This window comes from Acyrthosiphon pisum, chromosome A2, assembly GCF_005508785.2.
Source record: "Acyrthosiphon pisum isolate AL4f chromosome A2, pea_aphid_22Mar2018_4r6ur, whole genome shotgun sequence".
Classification (NCBI taxonomy): Eukaryota; Metazoa; Arthropoda; class Insecta; order Hemiptera; family Aphididae; genus Acyrthosiphon; species Acyrthosiphon pisum.
The window spans coordinates 71074604-71087879 of record NC_042495.1 but is presented as its reverse complement, the minus strand read 5'-3'; positions in this window follow the sequence as shown (position 1 = coordinate 71087879).

Genomic DNA, 13276 nt, shown 5'->3' with positions numbered 1-13276 from the left:
TTCTCTTTTGAACATGTCAAGAATTTTAAATACTTAAGTGCTAGTATAAATCATACAAATAATATGCATAACGAGATAAATCCAGAATAAATGCAACAAATCTAGGGTACCACGCAATGAGCAAAATGTTCACATCGAAACTCCTTTCAAGAGACACAAAGAAAAAACTTACGTCTCATTGTCATGCATGGATGTGAAACATGGTCAACGACGCAGGGTGATAAGAATAAGCTTTGAAGGGAAAATACTTGGAAACATATATGGAACTATAATGAACCCCAATAATGTTGCATACGAGTGGATGAAAATGAAGACTTAAACTAACTGTATTAATTCACCCAATCTATAAGATTTTTGAGGTAAAAAAAGCCATAGTGAGCCTGTCACATATGGCGTGCAAAGTGTGGATTGATTAGACAGGTACTCATTAACAAGCCAAATAAAAACGACCTGTAGAAGATCATGACAATGATGGATGGTCGGAGTAAAAGATGACTTAAAAAGATAAAGAAATGGAGCGATTATTGAGGATTTATAAGATCGAGAAGTTTGGAGAGATCTGTTAAAAGGCTGCAAGGCGTCTGAATGGAACGTGAAGCAAAAACAAAAAAAAAATGTTTATAAGTATAGTTGACATTAAAATATGTATAATATAAGAATGATATTAGTTATTACGTACATAACTAATTAGTAATATCTATAAATTGGTTGGTAGGTGCCTCCTAGCTATTACATTGGCGTATCACGATGCATTTATATGGGGGGGGGGGGGGCTATAGCCTATAATTTTTCAAGTTCACGACATATATTTTAAAAAGGGTGGAGCTAAACAAAATTCTGGGAGGGATATAATAGCACTCGTAGCTCCTCCCCCCATGCACCTGGGAATTTAAGGAGGCCAATAATCCAATAATATCCAATAATAGGACCAATAATCCAGGAAAAACTGGAGGAATTTGGTTTGATGGATTTAAATTTTGAAAATGGATTTGATTAATTAACAAGTTTGACCAGAGGCGATTTTTGAAACTTCAATTATTGTTAGTGTCATAATGAATAATATAAATACAAAAATATCATATTTTTATTCGTGGATATCATAGCTGAAAAAATAGATATTCAAAATCGCCTCGACCTAAACTTAGTAAACTTGGTAATCAATGAAAATCAGTTTTAAAAATGTTAATCCGTCAAACCAAATGCCTTCAGTTTTGACTGGCTTTTTTGTCTAGCGATCACTTTTTTAAATTGTAAAAAAGCTTATCTAATTTATTTCTTCGCCAATGCCTGCATAAGTTAATTGACCTAACCTAACCTATTATGTGGGCCAACTGTTATAATTGAGGACATTTCTAGGAAATATTTATCGAAACGATACAGATTAAACTCACACATTCTAATGTTCGTTTACTTTGTACACAAGTCATTTGGATGTGATCATGTTAAATTACCTATATTCATTTCCATAAAACACGACCGACTGAAGCTCCCTTAAGAAATATTTTTAGAAAAATAATTTCAATTTTTTTTTTTTGTAGGTTAATGAGTACTGTTTGATATAATACAATTGCTTGATAAATGGTGGCATGATGCTTTATAAGTAAGTTATAGTTCAGTGTTCGGTGTGAATTGTGAATATAATGTTCAAAATAGATTGTAGAGTACGTTTATCATATATAATTATAATAAGTTTATAAATTAAAAATATTTATACATTTATAACTGCAATATTTTTATTTCCAATGCTTATATAATTGCCAATTTTAATATCAAATACTAAACCCAGATTTTTACTTAAACTTACGAAATGTATAATTATTTATATAATTTTAATTATTTCTCGTAAAATAATAATAATAATAAAATTAGTAGTATACCTATTAACATAATTTTATATAAATACTATAAAATATAAAAAATTAATATATACAAATATACACAATATGCTATGAACACACACATTATAATAATATAATATAGAAAACTAAGCTCCAAATAATGATTACCAACCAAATAATTTTAAATCGCAATGTTTAATTTTTATTATTTAATGATAACATTTATGATTTATACTTATAATGTACACGTATTTATAAGATCAATAGTTAATAAATTGCACAATAATAATTTGTAATTTAATAAAAATTATATAGTGACATAATTTGTTTCAAATGAAAAATCTAGACCACTGTTATAGAGCAGTAGGTAGAGCGTTAGAGATATTCTAAATTAGAACATAAGTAAAATAATTATGCTGTAGTTACCTAGGTACACTACTTATTTTTCATTTATATAATACAATGCTTAAAATTTAAACAATATAATATTCTTCTTCTCTACTAAAGGCCTTGCCTTGTCGTTGTAATATAATATTATGTATTAATATTTTGAACATATTTTTATTATGACTAAGTAAAATAACGTCGATTTTATAATAATAAAATATATTTAATAACGTTTTATAAAACCATAATAATTTTTATAAAGTGTTCGGATATACCTACACTTATTCACCAACTGATATTTTATACTCGTTCAATATATAGTAGTATTGTTTTAAATTGTATTTTATTAAGTCATGATAATATTATGATAAATATTATAAAGATATATTTATATAACCTTAACTTATCGTCTATCAACTATATTAAATTTATACGTGAACTAAGGTAATATTAAAAAAATATATATACTTTTTACTTCAGAACGCAAGTACCCATGTTAAAAAATCTAGAAATACTTCTAAATTATATAGATTTAAAAATGGACATTAATAATGATACTTATTGTGAGAAGTGAACACCAATTCATATAGATGAGTTCAAATCCATATCTGGATAGAATCCTCTATTATATGAACTAGTAGGATAGATGATTATTATTTATTGCCACTTTCTACTTTCAGTGCTTGAATTGGGGGGAAATGCGGGGGGCGGAGTATCACTTATTTTTTAAAATATTTTAGCGTACACCGTCTTGGTAATCAAAAGAACATTTTAATATCCAGGAACGCAATTTTATAGTTACACATCCCCTTTCTATTTTTTCCCCCAATTCAAACACTTTCTACTTTAACATACCCACATCTCGCTTATTATCATTGCTATGGTTTTGTATTTATGATTATGACATAGGTATATATGTACTTGAAACATTATTTATCAACTTTATTTATTTTTTCAAAACTAACGACTTTTATTAACTCACAGTTAGAGTCATAGGTCACACATCTTAAACCATAATATATAAAACCAGAGTATCTTCACTCGCCTGTTTTTATTTGCTATACCTATTCAGTATTCATAATAAGTAATTATTTTTAAATTTAATGATTATTTGGCGATTTGATAAAGTGTATTCAATTTGTAAATAAAATATGATTAATGACTAAGTATTTATAACTTGTATTACTATAAATGTTTCTAAAATAATTAATTTCATATAATTCACTAGTGAAGGCGTAGATATTAGATGGAAATAAAACAATATTTAAAATTTAACTAATTTAGTTTCTTTTTATATAACATTATATATTGTGTTGAATTAGTTATTATATTAGAATTTACTAATCAAATAAATTGTAACAACTGAATATTATAAGTGAGATTCACTCACAGAAATGCTTCTCCATGGATTATTATATCGAATTGTTGACGGATTAAAATAAATATTATATTGTATTAATAACAATTTAGCTGTCTAGATAATGTTAAGTACTGTTTAACATGTTGTATTTTACATAATGTATAAACATAAAATATGTTTTAGTGTTACTTATATTCTATATTATATTGAATATTATAGTTTTGTCTATAGACAATAGACATGCATTATATAACTATATATAAGTATACATAACTAAATTTAATTTATGTGAATTCTGTTAATTTAAAATTATATAAATACATAATATAATATTACATGTAGGTATATAAAGTTTGTTTTTATTTAAAATAATGGGACATTCTTATTGAAATCATTACAATTAATATGTAACTACCTACTGCAGTTCTGCGGGCTACTGAGTAAATAAAATAGTCAATAGATTGTTGCTCAGAAATTACGAGGTTTAAGAATTACATTTATTAATATTGGAAATCTTACGGGTTCACTAAATGTGAAAATATGTGGATAGAATGACGTGAGTATCTACCTAATATTTGTCTTCGCCCAAGTGTAAGTAGATATATTTTCATTACAGAAGTATAAAGAACACTTGATACGATCTACAAACTACCGAAAACCGTATCTCATTAAATTCATTACAAAAATAAAGGTAAATTTTAAAACACATAGATGGAATCTTAGTCCTAGAAATGCAATTATTACAATAAAAGTTTTAATATCTATGTTAGGCACATGGTGGATTGTCTTATAATCATAAAAAAAACCAACAATAACTTAATACAATTTTAAAAGTTTTGTATATATAAATCAATTGATTCAGTAGGTATAATTACACATTTATGTTGAGGTTCAATAAAATTGTTAAAAATCCAAGTAAAAAGAAAATTATTTGAATATGGATCTCTTTAAGTCAAATTAATGATCCAGAAAGACGGACATCAGATAAGTAGGTACTTACCTACTATCATATTATTATATAGTGAGTTAAATCAATGAATAAATATATATTTAAATATGTTTACTAAAATACTTCTCTTTTTCAGGTATGAAGTCTAATAAAAGTCACAGCGGAAAAATGACACTAACTTGTACTAAAAAAAAAACTAATCCGATAATACTTCATATTCCATCATACCAATAATACCACTGACAAGTAATAAACGTTCAAGCAAGGTTTTATGTACTATTATACGTAAGTATGTGATGTCTGTGCGATTATAATTATGAATTAAAATATAATTTAATAAAAGTTTCTTTTTTGTTTTTTTAATTTATAGAAGATAATTTCTAAACAGAATATTATAAGGTAATGACAATATTATTTTATGCAGCTATTCAAAAAATAACATCAAACAAGAATTACAAAATAACAAATAAGTATGATCTTAATTAATTTTATTTGGGTAGCTTCAAATCAAATGCAAATAACATTTGTACCAAATATTCATTATTGGAATAGGCAAAAATCTTTGTAATATGAATTTGGAATTTTTGAAATTCGACACGTCAAAAGGTAATTATTATTCAATATTGAGTTAAGTGTTAATTATCTTTGCTTTAAAAAAATCATACTTCAATTTTATTATAAAAATTATGAACTAATAACTATTGTGATGCATCCCAACTATTAAGTATGATTACATATCTACTATATTTATAAAACAAGTAATAACTTAAATTTATTTAGTTGTATATGACTATATTAGCTAAACCATAAAAACAATATTTAAAATGATGAATGAACAAAAACATTTATTTATTTATTAAGTTGACGCCTTAATATAGGATCAAGTACAGATAGATAATATACATTTACAAAATATCAGACGAGTCGTTTTCAAGTGATGCGGGAACCAACGGACAGAACTTCATATTATTTTATATATGAATCTATATAACTATCAGAATAAAATACGTAATAATATATTTTTTTATATGTATCCATGAAATTTAAATACATTGAAAAGTTTTTTTTTATTATTTCTTTAACTACATACGTATAATACGCAACATAATAACACAGAAGAATGCTACAATAATATACACGAACTATCCAAAAAATCATTTGATAACAAATTAATACATATAACCTAATGGCATTTGTAGCAAATTAAAATACCATACATGTTTATCATTAAAATTTCAAGTTTTTAAAAGGGTAGATAATATTATGATAATTAAATATTGTTTTAAGTTTATATTTTTATTACTTTTAATACCATAATATTTCAGACGTAATATACAAAGGTAGGCAAATGGGTGTCGTTCAGCTATACAGTTGGTTACAAGTTCAGGCCACAGGGTCACTGTAATGGATGGTGTTAAATTTGAATTAAATTATATAATAACATTGTATAAGTAAAACACCGGCGTAGGGAAAGTGGCGCTCCCATCGCCCAGCACAAGCTGCTGCAATAGCCACCTCCTGGCCTTAGTTGGCTGGGGGGTCTGGTCCTCCAGGTTGGGGGTTTAGCGTAGGGCTAACAAGTAACAACCCTACCTAGTAAAAACCTTTTGTTTTATGATATTACAAATATCGAAGCCTCGGATAAGAGATCATAGATTAAAGACTGGAAAATGGAAATGGAACACTGAATTAAAGATAGCAACCTGAAATATAACAAGCTTCTTTATAACATGAAAACAACGCAGAGCTAGACTGGGATGCAATCCGGAAAACGATCATAAAAATAGTAAAACAGAATATTGGTGTATTGAAGAGGTCAAAAAATGCTTGGTGTAACAGTCAATGTCAAAAAGCTATCAAACAACGCCGAAGAGAGTGTCATCTAAGATGGGAAACAAATGATGGTCAGAAACTTTTCATATCCAAACGCAATGCCTAAAAAAATAATACAACAAGAAAAAAGAAAAAGAGGAGGCTAATAACATACGAAAACAAGATATGACGAAAAATGGCACTGTAATTGACACAAATGTGGGAAGTTGGTGAAGAAGATACAATAGGGAACTTTAGGAAATGGTGAATTTGGCTCCAGTAACTAACTTCAGCAAAGGTCAAAGAATCCAATGACTAGATCATATCCTAAGAAGAGAAGAAAAAGACATTATATGGATTGCTTTCGAATGAAAATCTGTAGGAAAACGACCAAGGGGATGTCCCAGAAAGAAGTGGATTTATAGAGTGACAGAAGACCTAAACGCAATGGGCATAGTAGAATGTCATTGAGTTGTACAAGACAGAGAAAAGTGGTGGGATATGGTAGTGACGGCTAAAATTCTTAGAGAGTAGTATGGCCAGAAGAAGAAGAAAAAGAAGAAGAGAAAGTATAAGAAAAACGATTCTGAGCGAAGACGGTCAGTCAGCCTGTTAAATTACTAAATATATTTGATGATATTATTGTGAATAAATTAATTTATATATAACCTATTTACGGGAAACCTTGTTTTAATTTTTCAATTCTTAGCTATAAAAGTTGAACATTTTATACATTTTTAACTACAAAAAAATTATTACATTTTCAATTTGATACATTTTGTCAAAAATCAAACTTCAAATGCTTATAAAAAAATTGAGCCTACATTTTCACGCTTTTTAGACTAACAAATAAAATTTTATTGATATTTATAAAAAAAAAACTAAAATATTGAAAACTGACAATGTCCACAAATAGCTCAAAAAGATTCAACATATTTTCAAAAATGTATTGTGTGTAGAAAATGAGAATATAAACATTCAGTGAACTTTTCATGTATATACAGTTATTCGTTTTTGAATTACAACAAAATAACTAATCTCTACATGAGAAATCCAGTTAATATCCAATCTTGTAAAAATATGAACTTCAAACATTCCTAAAAATTTATTTAGATTTTCTTTTTGACATTTTTTTTTTTTTTGATAAAGGTAGACAAACTTATGAGGAATCTTGTATTATATTTTAAAATCTTAAATTTAAAATAAAAATTTTTATGCATTTTTAACTCAAAATAATTTGCACATTTTCGTGATTTCTACGTGTTTTGTCAAGATTTGAACTTTAAATGCTTGTAAACAAAAATTCTGATTATGGATTTTTAATATTTTTCAAATGTCATTGTATGGAATGAATGTATATATATATAGATATTTAGCACATTGTCGTTGGTTTTTGGCAATATTGGTACGAGAGGGATGTTTTGTATGTTTTATGCTGTATTAATTCTCCTTTTGCACATGGTTTTAGCTTTGATATCTCGTTGTTTGAGCGAATATCGTATATTACGCATATGCGTGCATTTTGTGTTTTATTTTGCACGTTGTAGTTGGTTTTTGACAATATTGGCACGAGAGGGGTTATTCTCTTTTTGCGGATGGTTATAGCACGGACATCTGGTTGTTTGAGTGAATGTCGTATATGCGTGCATTTTATGTTATAATTTGCACGTTGTAGTTGGTTTTTAGCACTGTCTACTTGCACGAGAGGGGTGTTTTGTATGATAGATGCTGTTGTAATTTTCTTTTTGCGCATGGTTTCAGCACTGTTATATGGTCACTTGACCGAATATTATAGTGCACATACACGTCCATTTATGTTGTATTTTGCATGTTGTCGTTGGTTTTTGGCACTATTTGCGAGAAAGCAATGTTTCGTTATGTCGTATATTTATCAGTGTTATTGTTATTATCTCTCTGTACAATATTTTAGCACTAATATTTTGTTGCTCTGAGTAAACGTTACATAGTGCACATGCGCGGAGGATATGTTTCTGTCATGTAAGTTATACTTGCTTAGTGGTGAATGAAATATTTGGTATTACGACTTAGTAAATTAGTATAATATTTATATAGGTTCATGTATGTCAGTGCTGTAGTGTATTTCTGATGAGATGTTTTTCTGATTCCCCTCATGGTAATGTATTGTTGCTATTATTTATTCTCCCTTTGTATATTATTTAGCAGTGGTATTCTGTTGCTTAAGTGCTTAAGTCAATGCTATATTTTTGCTTATATGTCGTCGTCGGTTTTAGTAATATTTGTATGAAGGTGCTGTTTTGTTAGGTTATGTGTTTATGTGTGCTATTCTCTTTTTACCTTTGTATGATATTTTAGCACTAATATTTTGTTGCTTTGAGTAAATGTTACATAGCGCGCATGCGCGTGCAAGTATGTTGTAATTAGCATGTTATCGTTGGTTTTTGGTAATATTTCACGAAGGAGGTGTTTCGTTAGGTCATAACGTGTTCATGTGTTCTATTGTTATTTTTCCTTTGTGTAAAGTTTTAACAATAGTTTTTGTCATTTAAGTGAATATTGTATTGATGCGCATGCGTGGCTGTAAATATTGTAATATGCCGTTTTTTGATGCAATGGAATTCCGGTTGCGTAATAATGTATTAGTGTTGCGTAATGTTCTCTTATCTTTATTATTTCTTTACGCCCAAATATGGACACCTTTAAGTGTGCGTACATCTCGTTATGTTAATGGCTTATTGTGGAGTTGTGTTGTTTTTTAAATGATGATGTAATCATTAAGGAAAGTATAGTTACCTGATATTATTTTATATTGCGTAATAATATATTTTAATTGCGTTTGATTTTTCACACTCAAACATGTACGTTTTGGTAAATTCATTCTACAAGTTTATTTAAGTATATAAGAGCATATTATTTATATAGTAAAATTATTTAACTACAAATTTGCTATGCTTCCTCAAGACATTTTTCTCGTGAGTCGTGTTGCTTCCTGTAAATTATTGTACATGGCAAATTGTCGTATGTTGTATTGCCTATACGTGCATTTTAAGGCGCTATTTTTTTTGTACTTAGCGTGACCTTGTCTGGTCGTTGCATTATGCCATGAGCTTATAATATATTCTAATTTATTTTATAATTGTATCATCATACGTGGTTATTGGCGATTTCACTTTTGCTGTTTTGTGTTTATCGGAATAGAATACATAAGCCTGCCAAAGTCATGGACAGAACACGAGGCCGCCGAACCTTAAACTGCGATGCAGTCCGTATAAAATGGAGTTCGACCAACCAACCACTAACTTGTCTTTCATCTGCATCGTAGCAAGACCCACCCGGGCAGACTTGCGCGATTCAGGTGAGAGACATTCCCACACTCCGTCCGTGCTCAACTCTGTAGTGAGACCCATCCAGGCAAAATCAAGACCACCAGCTATGGAGCCTGTATAAAAGGCTACACGACCGACCACTAATTATCTAGTCTTTCATCTGTGTCGTAGCAAGACCCACCCGGGCAGACTTGCGCGATTCAGGTGAGAGACATCCTCACACTTCGCTTGTGTTCAACTTTGTAGTGAGTTCCACTCGGACAGACTCAAGACCACTTAGGATCCCACATAAAAGGCTACACGACCGACCACTAATTATCTAGTCTTTCATCTGTGTCGTAGCAAGACCCACCCGGGCAGACTTGCGCGATTCAGGTGAGAGACATCCTCACACTTCGCTTGTGTTCAACTTTGTAGTGAGTTCCACTCGGACAGACTCAAGACCACTTAGGATCCCACATAAAAGGCTACACGACCGACCACTAATTATCTAGTCTTTCATCTGTGTCGTAGCAAGACCCACCCGGGCAGACTTGCGCGATTCAGGTGAGAGACATCCCTACACTTCGCTTGTGTTCAACTTTGTAGTGAGTTCCACTCGGACAGACTCAAGACCACCTAGGATCCCACATAAAAAGCTACACGACCGACCACTAATTATCTAGTCTTTCATCTGTGTCGTAGCAAGACCCACCCGGGCAGACTTGCGCGATTCAGGTGAGAGACATCCTCGCACACTTCGCTTGTGTTCAACTTTGTAGTGAGTTCCACTCGGACAGACTCAAGACCACCTAGGATCCCACATAAAAGGCTACACGACCGACCACTAATTATCTAGTCTTTCATCTGTATTGTAGCAAGACCCACCCGGGCAGACTTGCGCGATTCAGGTGAGAGACATCCTCACACTTCGCTTGTGTTCAACTTTGTAGTGAGTTCCACTCGGACAGACTCAAGACCACCTAGGATCCCACATAATAGGCTACACGACCGATCACTAATTATCTAGTCTTTTATCTGTGTCGTAGCAAGACCCACCCGGGCAGACTTGCACGATTCAGGTGAGAGATATCCTCATTCCTCACCCTTCGTTCATGTTCAACTTTGTAATGAGATCCGCCAAAGTAGACTCAAAACCACCGAAGATTAATAGATGATGGAACCTGTATAAAAGGCTACACAACCGACTACTCATCATCTGATCTTTCATCTGCATCGTAACCAGACCCACCCGAGCAGACATTTGCGATTCAGGTAAGAGACATCCTAACGCTTTCCTCGTGCTCAACTTTGTAGTGAGACCCACCTGGGTAGACTCACATGAAGTTTGAGCATGAGCCGGATTGTGCGTTCTCTGTTGACAGTGTGTCGCTGTCATTAGAGTGTCAAACGTTTACTTTTTATTTTTTACCTAGATGACCCGTAGGTCATTTAATAAAGGCGTGTTCTTTGAGATCGTATACATTAAAATGTTCAATTACTATTCACTATCCTAGAACGATAGCTAACACTTATATTAATTTTAACACTAGAACAACATCCTGTGGAAGTTATTTGTGAGTACTTAAACTACCTTCCGTGTCTGGACAAGGCGACCGGATGTGTCCACTGCACGCTGAGGATAGGGGAATGGTCATTATATTATTATGTAATATTGTAATAGTTAATCATGAATATCAAACAAACATTCGTTAATAAACGGTCTTTATAACAATCATAGCCCTCTGAATGATGTAATTATGATTCAATAATATGGCTTATAACAATATTCAATTACCCACCAATGGTTTCGAAAAATAAACAAGACAATATAACTACCTGGAGGAGGGCTGAAAGTGGAACTTTACAATTAGAAACTCTAGGTTATCACAGCTAATAAGTATTGTAACTTTGGTATGTATTAGACAATATGTATTAGACAAAATTGCATAACTGATCAGTGTCAACTTGTTGTTTTAAATTCTCAATCAATATCAATAGACAGAAGATACCTGAAGATGCTGGAAGCTAATATAATATGATCGAGGACATATATTACTATTTTATAAGATTAGAATGTTTTATATTATACACATTAATTTTATAAAATAGAAATATATGTTTCTTAAAAGACCACGACTTATACTTTACTCAGATTCAATATCCCAATTCAAATCCCAGTAAGAATATGTGATTTGAATCAATGTAAAATAAACATTATTATATTTAATCTTGTACCCATTAATATAAGTAATACGATTGTACTTGGTACAACTATACCAATGCTTGTTTGCATATTAGTTTTTAGATACCCAATAATCAGGGGCGTCTTCATGTCAATTCCATAATGGGAGAAGGGGGGTCATTTTAAACGGTCTTAAATACCACTTACAACAATTAACAAAATGTATAAAATATATTTATCTATTAACCAAACAGAGCATCTCACGACTTACCACCGTTGATCACCCACATCGTCTCCCTCTCCTCAGGGACGTGCCTGCCGATAAGTGTAATACATAATTTGGATCTTCGCCACAGCCGCAACTATGGAAGTACTTTGGGGTTCTAACACTGCTAACAGCTTTGTGCACTCAGCTTCATGTTACAGTTCCCATCAACCTAATCCCAAATGTAATTCATTGAAGATAAGAGGCAAACAAAATATATATAAAACTGAACGAATCTAGATTCAGTTTTGTGAAAATCATGGCATTGAAAAATCAGCCAGAAAAAAAAATAATACAAAAATATACATAGGTACGTACACCACTCACCTACCTAACATTTTAATAATCGGTGTAATCCAAAGTAATAAAATTAATAATAATAACCAAATATTTTTGGGATGTAAACCAGTTCACCTCTTCGTGGTATGACTGTATGAGTAACTCTAAATGAACTGGGACGCACTTGGGCTACGTCAAAGCATGACCTTTTTTTCTTGGGACACACTTGTCAGCATAGGCGCAAATAGGGGGGAGGGCTTTAGGGGCTAAGCCCTCCCAAAAATGTCCATAGCTCCCCAAACATTTCCTACATTTTTTTAAGCTTATTCAATATTATCAAAGTAAGGCTTTAGCCCCCCGAATCCCAAACGTTATTTGCGCCAATACTTGTCAGATGACAGTCAATTGGGACTGTACAGTGTACATTGAGGGAATGTAATATGAAGCCAAAAATGTAATATGGTGGTCGGTGGATAATAATAACCACTGCCCTCTGGTTATATTAGCCGATTTCGTACGGCGTACATGTTTCACACAACAAGTGCATACAAGACGTGTAGGCACAGCACACTAATACACCATACAGAACCAATAGATCTATTTGAACTACTGAAATCTGAATATTATTATTATTATTAAATATTATTATAATTACGTCACTGCGCACTGTGACGCAGTTTTACATAATACAATAGTAATTACAATGTTATCTTTGTCTTATCACCGTGAGCAAATTGTGTTATCATTGAATCACTGATTCCGTTGAAATAATAATAATACGTATATCATGGCAATTGCGAGTAAGTTGTAGTAAGTACTGTAGTTGTAGTTGTAGTAGTTTGTGATGGCAATAATATCATTATCAATAAAATTATCATTTATCACAAAAGCTTACTAAAAAAAAAATCAACGAGCTG